This window comes from Salmo salar, chromosome ssa04 (genome assembly GCF_905237065.1).
Source record: "Salmo salar chromosome ssa04, Ssal_v3.1, whole genome shotgun sequence".
Taxonomy (NCBI): domain Eukaryota; kingdom Metazoa; phylum Chordata; class Actinopteri; order Salmoniformes; family Salmonidae; genus Salmo; species Salmo salar.
In genome coordinates this window covers 37,386,874-37,405,343 of record NC_059445.1, presented here as the reverse complement: position 1 = coordinate 37,405,343, position 18,470 = coordinate 37,386,874, and the positions used below count along the sequence as shown (strand labels likewise).

General features: G+C 41.4%; 1 protein-coding gene across 2 annotated transcripts in view; it reads right to left on the bottom strand.

Moving 5' to 3' along the window:
* Window positions 1-18,470, bottom strand: part of LOC106602927 (bifunctional heparan sulfate N-deacetylase/N-sulfotransferase 1) — a 112,549-nt gene that overhangs the window by 81,863 nt on the left and 12,216 nt on the right. Inside the window, exons 1-2 of one of the 2 annotated variants that reach the window (XM_045716880.1) lie at window positions 1,156-1,639; window positions 867-1,050 (exon numbers count right to left, since the gene is read on the bottom strand). The gene's annotated coding sequence lies outside the window, so the exon portion shown is untranslated. Of the gene's footprint in view, window positions 1-866; window positions 1,051-1,155; window positions 1,640-18,470 lie in introns of those variants that run through there. The other variant, XM_014195941.2, reaches the window with a different exon arrangement.

Here is an 18,470-nt window from a genome sequence, read left to right as displayed (position 1 = left end):
GTACCCACCCAAATGGCAAGTGATGGGTACAGGCACTTCCACCTCCCACTTAAGCATTGGGTGCTTTGTCTTATTAGTGGAGGGAGGCCTAGATCTGCCATATCTGCCATTCAAACAAAATCATTCCCTCTTCCATTCTCAGAGGGGGTTTGGTAAATGCAAAGCTTTGAGCTTTTGAAATCATGGTGTCCAGGGTTGGAAATAAACACCCACCATCTGAGGGTATATTTTGTCATTGGCGGATAAGAATGCCTATTTCACCAGCAAGTGTTTTTTTAATCCAAAGCCCCTATGTAGAAGTTGGTCGAATTGACAAGAAAGGCTACTAAAGTGTGACTTTGTCTTTGTTTTCTTTGGCCAGTTACATTGTTTCGTTCACGTGAGGTTGTTTTTTTCAAATGTTAGTTCAAGTTTGCTGCAACTTTCTGCTGCTAGGAAGACGTCACGCAGTCAGATTTTTGTTTTCATCCCAGACAAGGGAGTGCCCAAGTTAACACGGTTACAGCCCATTACTTAAAGGGGCAGTGACATTTTTTGGTCTCACCTAATGATTGTGCTTGATCGAGCATGGATCACTCCAAAACTTTTATTCACTAACTTTTAGTCATCGTTCTCCTAGATTTGCGTGCTTCTACATTTCTACTTAGGAGCACATCATGTACTCATTGTACATAAATCCCTTAGTCCATTAGTTTCTCCATGATGACACCCTCATTCCCATTGAACTGATCTCAGGATGAAACTAAGCCTCGTCTGAGGCCAGAGTGGCCCATAGGGCAGGACCCTCTCCTTTTTATGTAGAGTGAGGGAGCTTGATGTAGCCTAGCGTCCTGTCCAGGGGGTGAAGTCAGGATGAAAGTTCTTACCCTTTTCCAAACAGTGGAGTGAGTGTAGGGGTATCTTCCCTAGAAGTCCCCAGCCACAGTGCAGTGGTACTCCGTCTTCTGGAAGAACATCAGATATAAAAACACGCTTCAAGTCAAGTCAGGGGACCCTGGTGTACTTGGTGATGTGGAGTAATGTTCATCTGGGACGCACCACAGTCAGGCACTAAGAGGAAAAACACAAGGCGAAGACATTCATTAATGAGTTGTAATATATAAAAACAATAATAATAAGCCATTTAGCAGACACTTTTCATCGAAAGCGACTTACAGTGATGCATGCATCTTTTTTTGTAAGTCCTGGGAATCCATCCCACTATCCTGTCATTGCAAGCGCCACGCTCTACCTAACTGAGCTACAGAGGTCCGCCCTTGCAAAGCATGTAGCCTACGCATGAGAAGAGTCTGTATGGAGGATACAGAGCAACATTGGTTTAAGAGTAGAAAAAAAAAAGCTCCATTGCAGATAATTAAAGTAGGAGGGGTTACACATCAGTCATGTGGGTTGGGACGACACGGCACAGCTTGTATCAGATGTAACTATATTGTTGTCGCTTTCATGAAAATACTTATCAAGCGGACCTACATTCAAAACAATTGAATAACACATTTGATTGCACTGGTATATACCAAAGTGATTATCATTGTCAATATTAACACTGTACAGCTTCCTGCAAATCAACCCTGCTGATATGGTGTTCTCTATGGTTTAATTACCTAAACCCCCCGGCTTAAGATAGAGGAAAGGGTACCATTTTAAAACAACAGTTCCAGCAGCCGTCAGATTACAATTGGGTCTACTCAAATCGCTCTGTCTTCTGTGCATACCAGCGCAATAACAAGAATGAAAGCGGAATTGGGAATAAGGCAGTGTTAATTTTGGCGCTTTTTATTTTTAAAGATTTACTCTAATCTTAGTCATTTTGACCCAAAAGAAATAAGTCTTAGTCACATTTTTGTTATTTGAATAATGATTTAGTCTAGTTAGGTGTCAAAACTAAATGCCATTTAATGCGTCACATTTTTATTGTCTGAGGAACCTACAGTAAACATAAATCACTGAGTTCCATGTGCACAAACATACATAGCCTTGTCCTACCAAAAAAAACTTATTGACAGGCTCCAGACTAACATTTTCCCCTGGTGTCACTAACTTTCAGTTGGTGGCACCAGCCCATGACTTGGTCACGCCAACTTTTTTTCCTCCATGGCGTCACACAATAGAAAACATTTGTGATCATTCACAGCGCTTTAGATTGTATAAGACTACTGAGATCGTAGGCTATTCAAGAAATAAGTTATTTCATCCAACATGCATGATTCAAGATATTTCGATGTGCAACCGAATCCAGTGGTTGCCATGAATTGTGGTTTGAAATAGGGCTCCAGAATTTTCTGAATTGTGTTGTTCAATGGTGATGAATTTGCCTACATCTTTATGTGCAGTAATATCATAAGCAAAGTTATTTTTGTGGCTAATTCACCACGAGGAAGTGAACACTCGAAATACATTAGCTAGAACGCTAACACTAAATATAATACCCACTGCTTGTAATCATGTCTTGATTTAACAGTACATTTAATGGCCAACATTGCAGTTGTAGCTTGCTACCCTGTGCAATCGCAACGGCCGATGTGCAATTGCGCATTTCGTATCTTAAAGCCGTATCAAATATCTTGGTTTTAAAATAGTTGCTATTAAGGCGCTCAATATTAAGAAATTACAAATAGAAAGTACATACCCATAGAAAACTGAGAACAGTGTCTCCCAAAGACGTGCATTTCCCGCAATTGGAGTTTGAAACGTTATAGAATCAGAAGCCTTTTTTCTCTCTCCAGAGTGCACATTAAGCAGATTGCTCATCACAGCAGCAGGCCCCAGCGAAACAGGCCCAGGGGCTAGGCAGACACTTTCATTAAAGGAATCATGGGGATAATGCACTTTACTGCTAGACCTAATCATGGTTTCAGCCTCGCCCCAAAAAACAAGACGTTTTGAAACTTTTCAGTGTACTCGCACAGCCAAGTCAGCAGAGTCATAGTCAAAGTTCTGTCATAAGTAGTGGTCTGATGGTTCCAGCAAACTACTAGTTAGCAGTTATCAATCTGTTATTACCTCAGCATATACACCAAGTGTAAAAACATTAAGAACACCTTAATAACATTGAGTTGAACCTCCCCCCTTTCGAGCTTAGAATAACCTAAATTTGTCTGGGCATGGTCTCTTCAAGGTGTCGAAAGCGTTCCACAGGGATAATGGCCCATGTTGACTCCAATGATTACCACAGTTGTGTCAAGTTCGCTGGTTGTCCTTTGGGTAGTGGACCATCCTTGATACACATAGGAAACTGTTGAGTGTGAAAAACCCAGAAGCATTGCAGTTCTTGACTACCACCCTCTGAATGGCACACATTCACAAAACACGTTTTATTTGTCACATGCGCCAAATACAACCTTAGTAAAATGCTTACTTACAAGCCCTTAACCTGTTTGGGATAGGGGGCAGTATTTTCACGGCCGGACAAAAAACGTACCCGATTTAATCTGGTTACTACTCCTGCCCAGTAACTAGAATATGCATATAATTAGTAGATTTGGATAGAAAACACCCTAAAGTTTCTAAAACTGTTTGAATGGTGTCTGTGAGTATAACAGAACTCATACTTGGTGGGTGTCAAAATAGCTAGCCCTGTGATGCCGGGCTATCTACTTAGAATATTGCAAAATGTGCTTTCACCGAAAAGCTATTTTAAAAATCGGACATAGCGAGTGCAGAGGAGTTCTGTATCTATAATTCTTAAAATAATTATGTTTTTTGTGAACGTTTATTGTGAGTAATTTAGTAAATTCACCGGAAGTTTGCGGGGGGTATGCTAGTTCTGAACGTCACATGCTAATGTAAAAAGCTGGTTTTTGATATAAATATGAACTTGATTGAACAAAACATGCATGTATTGTATAACATAATGTCCTAAGATTGTCATCTGATGAAGATCATCAAAGGTTAGTGCTGCATTTAGCTGTGGTTTGGGTTTATGTGACATTATATGCTAGCTTGAAAAATGGGTGTCTGATTATTTCTGGCTGGGTACTCTGCTGACAATCTAATGTTTTGCTTTCGTTGTAAAGCCTTTTTGAAATCGGACAGTGTGGTTAGATTAACGAGAGTCTTGTCTTTAAAATGCTGTGAAATAGTCATATGTTTGAGAAATTGAAGTAATAGCATTTCTAAGGTATTTGAATAACGTGCCACGGGATTCCACTGGCTGTTACGTACGTGGGATGAAATCGTTCCACTGGCCCTAGAGAAGTTAATGGTTACTGGGCAGATCACAATACAGGGTTTGAAAGATCTAACTGGGTAACCAAAAACACCAATCTGTAAACCAGCTTTTGAAGTAAAACGTGCCATTTTCCTATTATGATAGAAACCCATATGGGATGGGTTCTATTTAAAATGATAACATCCATCACTTCAAAACTCCAGTCTTGGAACAAACAGTCTTTGCCAATGACCATGCTTGTCCCAGTGAAAAGGCTTTGTGATGGTCCATGTCCTTGGCAAGTTACTGGGACCACAAGGTCTCATCTGCCTGACCTGCTGACAGCCAGCATGCCTCCCCATAGTGACAACTTTCCATCGAACATGCCAAATGACAGTGAGCAGACTAAAAACATACTTATATTCCATGGGGAGAGGGGGGGGGATACGGGTAAGCATGCGGAAGGTTATTTCAGCTGTTCAGGGCTAGGACCCCTTTATTTTGGGTTGGCATCTGTCATTTTTAGAGTAACGTAACACTTCGGAGGTGAGAGAAGGGGACAGCCACACACAGCCAACAATAACAAAACCACTCTGGACAGCAGTCAGAACTCACAGCTGACGCCATCTGTCACCAGCTCTGATGGTAATGTCTGATTGTTTTGTCCTTGGTTTCAGGATATGAGGCATTTATCTATGAAACAAATAAGAAATCCAAAATTCTCTATCTCACAAATATGGGCCTAGAGCTATCTGATTATTATTTTATTTTTTTAAATGCAGTTGGCAAAAATGTTTTTTAAAGACATGCTAAATAATTGACTAGTTAAAAAGAGATACTTCGGGATTTGGGGAATTCATTTTTCCTATGTACCCAGAGTCAGATGAACTCATGGATATAAATGTTGTTATGTCTCTGTGTGCAGTTTGAAGGAAGTTGAAGGTTGCATATCGTTAGCTTAACGCAATTGCCGTTTGTCTGCAGGAACTACTCGCCAGATCCTCTCAAAAGCAGGGAAATAGACCTAACTACAGTCGGAAGCACAGAATTGTCTAGAATGTCATTGTATGCTGTAGCGTTAAGATTTCCCTTCCCTGGGACTAAGGGGCCTAGCCCAAACCAAGAAAATGTTTCCTCCTGCACCAAACTTCACATTTGGCACTGCACTGGGGCAGGTAGCGTTCTCCTGGCATCCGCCAAACCCAGATTCATCTGTCGGACTGCCAGATGGTAAAGCGTAATTAATCACTCCAGAGTACTCGCACAGTTTCCACAGCTACAGAATCCAATGGCGGCGTGTTTTACACCACTCCAGCCGACGCTAGGCATTGCGCATGGGGATCTTAGGCATGTGTGCGGCTGCTCGGACATGGAAACCCATTTCATGAAGCTCCCGATTAGCAGTTCTTGTGCTGACATTGCTTCCAGAGGCAATTTGTAACTCGGTAGTGAGTGTTGCAACCGAGGACAGGCAATTTTTACACTCTACGTGCTTCAGCACTCGGCGGTGCCATTCTGTGAGCTTTGTGTGGCCTACCACGTCGCGGGTGAGTTGCTGTTGCTCCTAGATGTTTCCACTTCACAATAACAGCACTTACAGATGACTGGGGCAGCTCTAGCAGGGCAAAAATTTGACAAACTGACTTGTTGGAAAGGTAGCAGCCTATGACAGTGCCACGTTGAAAGTCACTGAGCTCTTCAGTACAGGCCATTCTACTGCCTATGTTTTTTTTCTATGGAGATTGCATGGCTGTGTATACACCTGTCAGCAAAGGGTGTGGCTGAAATAGCCAAATCCACAAATTTGAAAGGGTGTCCACATACTTTTGTGTATATATAGTGTACTTCAAAGTTAGTTAATTATAGTGAAAGTTATACAGGATTTCCTATTTTGTACAAGGTAACCTAAATCTTTCAGCACATATGGAAAGACATACTGTGTGGGCTCACTATTCACAGCACGGAAGCATGTTGTTTAGGAAAGGTATGGCGTGAGTGAGCGAGCGAGTGAGAAAGGCATATGGAAAAGAAAACGGCAAGAGAATCCGACCTGCGTGACAATAAACGCAAATCACCTTCGTGGAAGGAATGAAGGTGGAAGGAATCCAAATTCAATAGGCTACTAATTTAACATTTTCTTCCCTCATTTTGTCTCTTTCACACGCACACACATTAAGCCAGAACAGATAAATGCACTTAAGGCAAGAATTAGAAAAAAAATATTTCACTGCTCTGTTTAACTACCAAGAAGAGGAATATCGTTGAGTGAAACCATGCATTATAATGTGGGCGATTCCAGCATCATGGTCATTAATTTCTCACAGAATGGACAAACAAAATATACATTTGACTTTTGATGTGTGTCTATAGTACCTCTGGAGAAATGTATACTCAAGAAAGCGGACTTTTAAATATTGGCATATTGGAGAAATAAAGCATGAAGCACATATGGAAAACCATATGCGCTCAATTGATGCCGGTTCGATACACTCACATTTTTTGCATGAACACATTCATTTTCCATTAATATCTGCTGATGGGAGCTCAGGAGCTGGATCTGTCTGAGCAGAATTCTCTAAGCTGAGTGGCCCTCTCTCTGTGTGTGTGTGTGTGTGTGTGTGTGTGTGTGTGTCTGTGGCCACCTGAGCTGAGCCATAGGGCAGACTGAGCATCTACCACCCCATTATCAGCTTAGGGCTGGGGACAATTCCCCCCCCCCCCACTTATCTGAAATCACCCAATGATTTGTCATTTTTGTATTTTAAAATTGGGTTTCAGCTATTAATATGTCAATATTTCTCTTTGGAAATTAGCATGGCATTTTGCCAATTAATATAACGCAGCTTTGGATTTTACCCATATCAAAAGTGAATGGTTTAGACCGTTTGGAATTTTACGGAGTGGCTTTTCCGCTCCAACCAATGAATGAATGCGACCATGCACAGCTGGCAAAAATGATTGCTGTCCTTTGACATTACCCTGTTCATGGAAAAATGACCAAGTACACTGACTGTTTAAAGCAAAACCACCAAAACTACTTCTTATGGTGAACAATTTAAATAATCTGAATGATTGAAAACCCCAAAACAGCAGTTGGAAGTGAGTTGCGTCTACTCCGGTAAAACAATTTTCAACAGCGCATTTGGTAAACATGACCCAGCAAATTACATTTGGTTGTCACTAAACCAATAAACCTGTGCTATCCAATATAACTAACTATATGTTAAGACAGTGTTACCCAAACTCGGTCCTTGGGACGCAGGTTTTGGTGTTTGCCTTAACACTACACAGCAAAAACCAAAACGTGCACCCCTTTGTGAAACCCAGATAAGATGTGCCAAATAAATCTCCAGCTCAGTGCTCCAGCTATGTAATTGGTTTAACTTGCTAGCTAAGTGGTTAGCTTGCAAGACGAAGCTTCTTGGTTACAGCAGAGACAATCAATCCCCTCCTGTATCGAACGCTGCTTATTGACCAATTAGGACTTAAAATATGAGTGCATGTTAATATAATAATTTAAACACCAACATAACCTTTTTACGTAGCGATTACGCCACGAGGCAGCCACACACTTCCGAGCTCCGGGGGTGGGTGTGCTAGTCAGGATAAAAGCTTGCAACCTAATGACTGCAAAAAAAAAAATCTCCACCCAAAACCTGCAAAAACTGAGCAAAATGACAATCTATACTGAACTAAAATATAAAACGCAACTAACGATTTTACTGAGTTACAGTTCATATAAGGAAATCAGACAATAGGAAAAAAAAAATGATTAGCCCCTGGTCTGTGGATTTCAAATAACTGGGCAGGGGCGCGCAGCCATGGGTGGGCCTAGGGAGCCAGGCCAAGCCAAGCCAATCAGAATGTCCCAATAAAAGGGCTTTATTACAGACAGAAATACTCCAGTTTCATCAGCTGTCTGGGTGGCTGGTCTCAGACGATCCCGCAGGTGAAGAAGCCGGATGTGGAGGTCCTGGGCTTATTACGTGGTTACACGTGGTCTGTGGTTGTGAGGCCGGTTGGATACATTGCCAAATTCTCTAAAACAAGGTTGGAGGCAGCTTACGGTAGAGAAATTAGGGATGCACGATATAAAAAAATAAATAAAAATAAATAAATTTAAAAAATAATAATAAAAAATAAAAAATTTAAAACAAAAATTAAAAAAAAACAAATATTAAAAAAAATAAAATCGCCCGATATTAACTAAAAATGCCAAAACTGATGTAAATGCTGAAGTGCATACCTATAAAACGTAGGTACATGACGTAATGACACCACGTAAAATGTTGCGCTACACGTGCCACACAGCATTCCTAACCTAGCTCACAATGTCTGCTGTGTGGATCGAGCAGTCAACAAGTCGAGCAGTTTCGGCGAGACAACTCAAAGGCGAAATCCATTAATGCCAAGATAATGGAATTCATTGCCCTTGACAATCAACCGTTCTCTGTCGTGGGTGATGTTGGCATTCGCCGACTGGTCGAGCACTGGTACACACTACCAAGTGCGCTATTTTTCAGATGTCGCTCTACCGGAGGAGATACACAGTAATAGAGTCACTTCTATTAGCTTCACGACTGACATTTGGACCAGCGATATCAGCCCCATGAGCATGCGGAGTCTGACAGCACAGTGGGTTGTCGAGGATTTCGTACTGAGGAAAGTCGTATTGCATGCTCATGAATGTGCTGGTTGTCATACCGCTGCTGCCATTTCAATGGCATTTGAGAACATGAACACACTAGCTAGCTTCATTCGAACAACTGACTCGAGAAATAAGCTCATCACCCGCATCTGCAGCAGAGGTGATACCCTCTGTCATGGCATTGAAACACCTGCTTAATAAAACTGCCGACACAGGCTGTTATCAAGCGATTCGGTGGCACTCTTTACAGTGTCGCCACAATGCTCGATGCTAGGTACGAGGACTTCTACTTTGATGCAGACAAGAAACAGGTTTTATGTGAAATGTTACATACACAGCTGGACAAGATGGAAACAGACAGTGGCCTCTCTTCCTCGGTGCGCACTGACAGACAGAGCTGAAAAATCACTGCTTGACATGTATGATGAAATCATGGTTGAGAATGAAACGACTGAACATCGAAACAGCACAGCAATTAAGTGAAAGAAATAGGTTTTGATTACGTTTTACCGGTAACGGGGACATGCGTAAATGCCAACAAGATAACTTTTTGGTCAGTGTGGTGTGTAACCTTTAACTAGTCAAGTCAGTTAAGAACAAATTCTTATTTACAATGACGGCCTACCCCGGCCAAACCCAGAGAACGCTGGGTCAATTGTACGCCGCTCTATGGGACTCCCAATTACGACCGGATATGATACAGCCTGGATTCAAACCAGGGACTGTAGTGACGCCTCTTGCACTGAGATGCAGTGCCTTAGACCGCTGTGTCCGTGTAACCATTTACCTGTACTAGAATGCTTAAAAAGGCTGCTAGAATTTTAAATATCGGTATTGTTTTTTTTAGCAAGAGAAATGAACATTCAATTCTATGGCAACAGCTTTGGTGGACATTCCTCCAGTCAGCATGGCAATGCACACTCCCTCAAACTTAGGCCATCTGTGGCATTGTTTTGTATGACAAAACTAAACATTTAAGAGTGGCCTTTTATTGTACCCCAGCACAAGGTGCCCCTGTTTAATGATCATGATTTTTGTAAATCAGCCGCTTGATTTGCCATACCTGTCAGGTGAAAGGATGATCTTGGCCAAGGACCAAGGCTCACTAATAGGGATGTAAACACATTTTTTTTCCACATGGGAGAAGTAAACTTTTTGTGCATATGGAACATTTCTGGGATCATTTATTTCTGCTCATGAAACCAACACTTTATATGTTGAGTTTATATTTTTTGTTCAGTATAGTTAGCTAACTAGCTACGTTTCATCATCTGAATACCCACATTTAGAAGACTGTATTCGTAATTGGTAGATGGTTAGACCAGGTCCGGTAAATGCAAAAACTAAGATGACACATCCATAGCCATCACATCCATATCCATCACATCCACAACAGGTATGGATGTTACGGATATCATGAAGCTGAAAAAAAGGACACTCACAATGAAGAGAGAAACCAATTATAGACAAAGTTAAGATGATCCGAAGTACGCTGCGTGTAAAATTTGTATTTTTCTTCAAGATTCCTATTTATTTTTTATGGATGTTACATTGCCTGTTCCAGTCACCCCCATATCTATACAATACTATAGAACTCGCAAACAAAACTCAAGATAGTTCAATATGGCTCATGGGTCTCACTCCCTTCCATAGACTTACACAGTAATTATGAAGACTTCCGGAGGACATGCTCCAACCTATCAGAGCTCTTGCAGCATGAACTGACATGTTGTCCACCCAATCAAAGGATCAGAGAATGAATCTAGTACTGAAAAAAATAACCTACAGCTAGCTAGCACTGCGGTGCATAAAATGTGGTGAGTAGTTGACTCAAAAGAAAACACAATTAAAACAGTTAAAAAATTAAGCAGCAGAGAGATTATTGGATTTTTGTTCACTTTCACAGTAAGTTAATGCAGCTAGCTAATTTAGCCTACACAAACACCCGGCTAAAACAGATAGGAATGCTATTTGTTAGCTAGCTGGCTAAGGCTATCCAACACGGGAACTCTTCCAAGTCAAGGTAAGCTTTCGGTTTTGTTAAATTTATTGCAACTGGGGCCCGCCGGTGTAACTGCTAAACTGCTTGCTGTACACTGTATTGCGTGACTAGCGTGTTAAATAGCTACTAGAACTATGACGTAAGCCAATATGGTGACAACGATGTAGGCTATGTAGCGGTTAGCAGTTAAGATATGAAAATTTGGCTTGGAAAGGTCACAGACAGCAGGTGTGTTGTGCACTGAAGTCCACAAGCTAAGGGAAAAGGTGGGAGGAGGAGAGCGTGTAGATGCGAGAAGGAATTATAGAACAAGGTGAGCATGCTGTTTGTATGTGGCTGCTATGAAAGTGAACTGTGTGTGCGGGTGATCAGGGTGTATTCATTCCTCCGATTCTGTTGAAAAACATTTCATAAACGGATGCAAACGAAGCAGGGATAAACCTAACTGAATTTGTCCATATGAAAACTCATTTGCAACTGTTTGGACTAATGATTACACCCAAAATCAGCTAGATGAAGGCAAGTGTGTGCAAGGCGGTATTGAATGTGTCACTGTGTCAGTCACCTTGATTACTTCAATTTGTTTCTGAAATGTGTGCACCTACGTTATAAACTTTAATTTGTAGGCAACCTCATGATGGATACAGGGAAAATTAAAGTATCATGTAGTAGCCTAAACCTATCGATGTTACATTGAGCTGGGTAAATAGAATATGAATGACAGTCATCCAATATGCTGTAATAGAAATAAGACCATGCTGAACATGACTTTTTTTTTTTTTATTGTCCTCCCTAATCTTACACAGCCCTATGCTAAACCCTAACTTTAACCCCTACCCTATCCATAACCCTTAACGTAACCATTTTACATTTCTAATTCAATTGGGTAGGGACGTCCCAAGGATGCCGGATAGCAAAGACCATTCACTGAGGCAACGCTTTGGGCAAGAGGCAAATTTTGTGATTGGTTCTCACTTGAAAGGAAAAACATCAATGTTCCCTCTAAGCTGCACCCGCACACAGCTCCCCCGGGACTGCCGGGCAGAAGAAATATCAACCCGCACAGAGAAGCATATACAGAGCTCAGAGGGAGAGTTTTCCCCCTTAGTTAACACTATCAACGTTTCCCTTTACTATTGGAATTGTGATGGAATCAATGCAATACTAGCCACTTTCAATGCAACACAGAAACAAAACTTCTGTAGGCAGAACGCATTGGAGTAGGATTCTATTGCGTCGACATGCACAACAACCATACTCTACACAGACCGGTGCGGCATAACCAAATCAGAGCTTCAATAAGACTATATGCAAATAGATCCATGAATGGCAATGGTCTGTGCCATTGACTTTGAACTGGGCTGTGTTTACAGCATGAGCAGTAGATGCACTTGTTTTGAGATCAAAGCGAGAGCTGCATGTAGCCACGTGTGCACATTTGTTCTTATCCTTTGCTAGTTAGTGAGTCATTAAGCCAGTTAGACAATTTGTAGTCAGAAATGGGGGGAGTCATTGCTTCCTACAAGAGCATAAAACATGTACATTTCTAGATATCTTTGAAAAGAGAGTCTGGTAAAGAGCTTTTTTTTGGTCTTAAAAAAGCAGTGTTGTATTTTGAGAGAGGCTTGAATAAGCTAAGTAGCCAATAGGCAGAGGATAGCATAACTTGTCTCAGAATACATTTGATATTGGAAAGATGTTTCTTGCATCAAACATTTTCATTCACCTTGTCTGAAGGACAAGTGGATAAACAGGTTAATGTCAAGTCATGTCAAGTTCTATTTCAAAAGACATGGAATGTAGGCCTACAGTGAACACATTGGCTGCTACTGTAGGCTCAATGATAGCTGTTCTATTTCCATGTTAAAATGTTATGAGATGCATTTTATCCATTGTTTATTAATGTAGGCCACTCTAGTAGGCCTACATTATGATCAAATAGCCACAGTAGCTTACTTGACCACTGTCTGAATCTGTAACAGAGTGGGTACAGATTGTACAAGCGATGACAACATAGCTAAAATACCAATACATTGAAAATGTGTCCCTTGTTGTTTTCCAGATGGCTAGCACGAGATAGCTCAGTCTTCAGAGTTCAGGCAACTGTTTTGCTGGAATTGGTGCAGCTTAGAGTAACAGTTTCCCCCCCCCCCCCCCCCAAAAAAAAACATCTCATATTTCTGGGACTCCTAAATTTGATGTGGTGCTTACATTAATGCTCTTTCCTCAAATTTAAGAAACCAGTTTATATACACTGGCATTCAAAAGTTTGGGGTCTCATAGAAATGTCCCTGTTTTTGAAAGAAAAGCTATTTTTTGGTCCATTAAAATAACATCAAATTGATCAGGAATACAGTGTAGACATTGTTAATGTTGTAAATGACTATTGTAGCTGGAAACTGTAGATTTTTTTATGGAATATCTACATAGGCGTACAGAGGCCCATTATCAGCAACCATCACTCCTGTGTTCCAATGATACGCTGTGTTAGCTCATCCAAATTGATCATTTTAAAAAGGCTAATTGATCATTAGAAAACCCTTTTGCAACTATGTTAGCACAGCTCAAAACTGTTGTCCTGATTAAAGAAGCAATAAAACTGGCCTTCTTTAGAGTAATTGAGTATCTGGAGCATTAGAATTTGTGGGTTCGATCACAGGCTCAAATTGCCAGAAACAAAGGACTTTCTGAAACTCGTCAGTCGATTCTTGTTCTGAGAAACGAAGGCTATTCCATGCGAGATATTGCCAAGAAACTGAAGATCTCGTACAATGCTGTGTACTACTCCCTTCACAGAACAGCGCAAACTGGCTCTTACCAGAATAGAGAGTGGGAGGCCCCGGTTTACAACTGAGCAAGAGGACAAAGTACATTAGAGTGTCTAGTTTGAGAAACAGACGCCTCACAAGTCCTCAACTGGCAGCTTCATTAAATAGTACCCACAAAACACCAGTCTCAATGTCAACAGTGAAGAGGTGACTCCGGGATGCTGGCCTTCTAGGCAGCGTTGCAAAGAAAAAGCCATATCTCAGACTGGCCAATTAAAAGAAAAGTAAGATGGGCAAAAGCACACAGACACTGGACAGAGGAAGATTGGAAAAAAGCGTTATGGACAGACGAATCTAAGTTTGAGGTGTTTGGATCACAAAGAAGAACATTCGTGAGATGCAGAAAAAATGTAAAGATGCTGGGAGGAGTGCTTGACGCCATCTGTCAAGCATGGTGGAGGCAATGTGATGGTCTGGGGGTGCTTTGGTGGTGGTAAAGTGGGAGATTTGTACAGGGTAAAAGGGATCTTGAAGAAGGAAGGCTATCACTCCATTTTGCAACGACATACACTGTGGACGGCGCTTAATAGGAGCCAATTTCCAAACTATGCAAGAACTATTTAGGGAAGAAGCAATCAGCTGGTATTCTGTCTATAATGGAGTGGCCAGCACAGTCACCGGATCTCAACTCTATTGAGCTGTTGTGGGAGCATCTTGACCGTATGGTACGTAAGAAGTACCCATCAAGCCAATCCAACTTGTGGGAGGTGCTTCAGGGAGCATGGGGTGAAATCTCTTCAGATTACCTCAACAAATTGACTACTAGAATGCCAAAAGGTCTGCAAGGATGTATGCTGCAAATGGAGGATTCTTTGATGAAAGCAAAGTTAAGGACAATTTCAATTAAAAAAATCATTATTTGTAACCTTGTCAACATCTTGACTATATTTCCTATTCATTTTGCAACTCGTTTCATGCATGTTTTCATGGAAAACAAGAACATTTCTAAGTGACCTTGAATGGTGGTGTATATCAGTTATCTGTGAATATTTCCACTCTAAAATCTGATTTTAAAAAATCCCATATCGGTCAGGCTCTAGAGTCACCCACGTACTCAGCTAGAGCAACGCCAAGGTTTGGTCTCAGGCTATGCACACAAGTTTTCCATAGAACTCAACAACCGAGAGGCCAATCATTTTACGACATTTTGTAACCATGACAATGGCTCACGAAGAACAAACGCTGAGATGAGTACAAATTGGGGCTACGAATACCACATTAAAAATCAAGTCATTTTGCCTTCAGTTCTTTCTTTTCTTTGCCTTTTGGATCATCATGTGCTTTCTTTGTTGTGTCTAATTTCCCACCAAACACTAGCATGTTGTTATTATGACAATAGCCATTAATTTGCTCTGGTCATGGGAAGGCATTAGCCTAATTCTGCTATGCTATAACAAAAATGTATTTATGAAAAAAGGTAATTCATTAAATGCAAATCATTTTTACTAAAAGCTTAATACGAGCGCAGTTCTGAGCCACCTCTAGGCCTATCCTTTAGCAGCTGTTAGTGCTGATAGAACTGGGAACATGCGGCATAGTCCTCTGTAGCTCAGTTAGTAGAGCATGCCACTTGCATTGCCAGGATAGAGGATTCGATTCCCGGGACCACCCATACGTAAAATGTATGCACGCATGACTAAGTCATTTGAATAATAGTTTCTGCTTAATGGCATATATGATATGTAGGATGAGCCAGGCAGGCGGTTTTCGGCATTTCAGCTCCATAGTGCCTCTACCTCACAGTTCAATGAAGCTCACCTTTCCCAGGTGGACTGGGATAGAAAATGTAATCAAATCAAGATACGAAAAAAGTGTAATTGGTTTATAGGCCTAATCAAGTGTTAATTAGCAAGTAAATAAAAAAATTAAAAAGGCAGGTAAGTAAGCATAGCAATTACATATGACAGCTTACAGCTCAATTCCCACACACACCAAAACAAACCCACATCAGTTTCTCTGGAAAACAAAACCAAGATGGATACAAGCGAACCTCTCCTGGCAACTTCACCAAAACAGTATTAAAACAGATTTTGCACCCATGAGCAAATGTAGCTGAAAACAGCTTCAAACTGAGCTTAGGGCTCCTCTAAAACAACATTCCTGTGCTGCAAGAAAGAGGGCTTAGACTTAATGAGAAAAACAATGTTTGTGTGAAAATTTAGGAGTACCCCCACAGTGCTAGTTTATTCTGAATAGGTCAAGACTGAGGCAAAAGCAACCTAAAACTAAACTCACGCATGGATGAGGAGCGTCATCAGAAGCAGATTCTGGAAGGAGGTCATATGCATGTATGACGAGTTTACTGACAACTGCCCTAGATGCTCAAGATTAAAAAAAGAGTCAAACTTACAGGAGTGGAGCTCATCATTTTACATGTACGGCCCCAAAACAAACAAGCTCTAACCCATCTCTGTGTGCGGTCCCCTGAGCCAAAGAGCCATGTTCCAATCGAATCTCAGAAAATGTAGAAGAGCTTCACCAGCTCAGAGCGGCTAAAAACAGTGTCCTATAATGAGGCATGTCGACATCCATTGATTGCAGCTCACATTTAGCGCCCCATGCTATGTCGGCTAAACATAATGTAAGCTTTGCCACAAAGCCTATTACACAACTCCCACAGAACCTTGATCGCCCTGTTCTCACAAGAGAGCTAGTCTGCCTTTTTTTTTTTTAAACAGGTTTTCATATTTGAATTTATATAACACATTCTAAGTAGTAAGTAAAGTAATATTAACACACTTTACATTCCAAAGTAAACATAAAAAAATAAACATGATCAAAAAGGAAGCAGCCTCATGTTTGTAACTGATAAGTGGAGCTCGTTTCCCACCTGAGGGCCCAGAGGCAAATGATGAAAATACAGTATCTTCCAGATGGCACATTCAATCTCTTCCCCATGCAGTACCAGACAGAGGGAAGCAGGAGAAATTCCACACCCAGCACCAGTGTCGCTCCATATCGGATGTGCCCATGGGTACAAGATAGTGGAAACTAGAGCAACAAAAGGCAGACACTTAAATTCAGATGAGGGAAAGAAACCCATCCTTGAGTCAGCAGTTCTGCTGCACAGAACATGCTAACAATCAGGGCTGAGATCCTGGGATTATTTAACACACACACACACACACACACACACACACACACACACACACACACACACACACACACACACACACACACACACACACACACACACACACACACACACACACACACAGTAGACTGAGGGAAGCATGTGGGTCTGCAGAAAGGCCCAGGGCACCTGCTTAGGCATATACGGTACACATAAACACATGCTGATCATGTTTTGCTTTTGGGAATAAAACAGAACATCAACTTCTCGATTGCAACAACATTGAGTCTCCAGAGAAGTAAAGGGAAATAATTAAGCCGTGTTAATGAACTAGAAAAAGGAGGCTGGCAGCAGAATCCGCTTCATCTAGACTCTCCCTTCTTACAGTACTTCTGAGAGGGAGAGAGGGGGGGGAGGATAAACGTGAGCACGGACACAAAAATGTACTGTAGAAGAAAGCTCAAATCTGTCTTTCCCAGAAGACGGAAGATTGGATAGGACATTCCAGCACAATGTAATAAGAAACTGAATCAGATGTCCATGCGAGATGGGTGTGTTGCAGGGTGGAGGGGCTCGGGTACAACCAAAGGTCCTAGGCTCCACGCCAGCCATAGCAGTGGAATTACATCATGTGGGGAATTGTCTCTGGAATTAGAGGGGCTGAGAGGCTTGAACTGCTGCCTACCACAGCCTAGTCTCTCCTCCGTTCCATCACCCTTTCCTCCCCATGACAACGCCACCTTTGTCAGCTCTCCGGGTGAAATAACACAGACAAGGAAGCAAAAACAAGTCAGTCATTTTGTCACCGCTCTTGACATTTGAACCCAATTTCTTCCATCCAGCAGCAATGTAATTCAAACAGCTTGCTTGCCTGGCTGGAAGAGACAAGTATATCACACTTGGGCTGACAGAAAAAAAAAAAAGCAAGCGACAGAAATAGCCATCTGCGTGTCGTGTGGAAGCATTGAGATGAGCAATATCAGTTATCAAAGCACACGTTGTGTGTCTGAGCAAGTTAGAGCAACTCATTTTGAAAAACGATTTTACGGCGACAAAGTGCCAATTCTGGCCTCGACCCTGTCTGGGAATTAATATTTCTTCCAGGCATACGCTGCGTGATGCAGTGACCTTTCTCTGCTTGCTCCCATTGTTTTCTCTGTCTGCACTCTTCCCTCAGCCCTGTGTAAACACATTGACACAATCTCACAGGGCACCAACTGGAATGGAACAAGTACACAGGCTGAATAATCAAATTCAATTCCACTAAGAGGAGCAATTGCCATGTAATACCTAACTCACGGTATGTGGCCTGTAAAAACAATGGGCAATATTGATATGATCCCCTTTCAAAACAGCCCCATTGTTACCTTTCTTGTTGGCATTCACCTTCTATAGAGCCATTGCTTTGCCGGCATCTGAGCACGAGACATTCAAGTTTGACCCTGTTGTTGCAATCGTTATCATGGTGACATGACAGCAAACAGTATCAAGTGCTCAATTCCTCAGAACGAACTGTTTTCATTTCTTCACAACAACGTGTGAAGAAATGAAGCTAGACAATACTTGTAAATAATTCCCTTGTAAAAATGTGTAAACTTTCCTGTTATGGTGAATAAGAAGTTGGCTCCAGTTAAACTAAAAACGTTTTCAGATATGTTCTGGTAATTATATGCGCTGGCTAGCCAGATAGTTGATAGCTAGCTAAAACATTGACTAGAAAGTTGCATGTTTTAGTTGCTGTTTGAGGAAAAGTTTGTCAGACAGCAAAATAA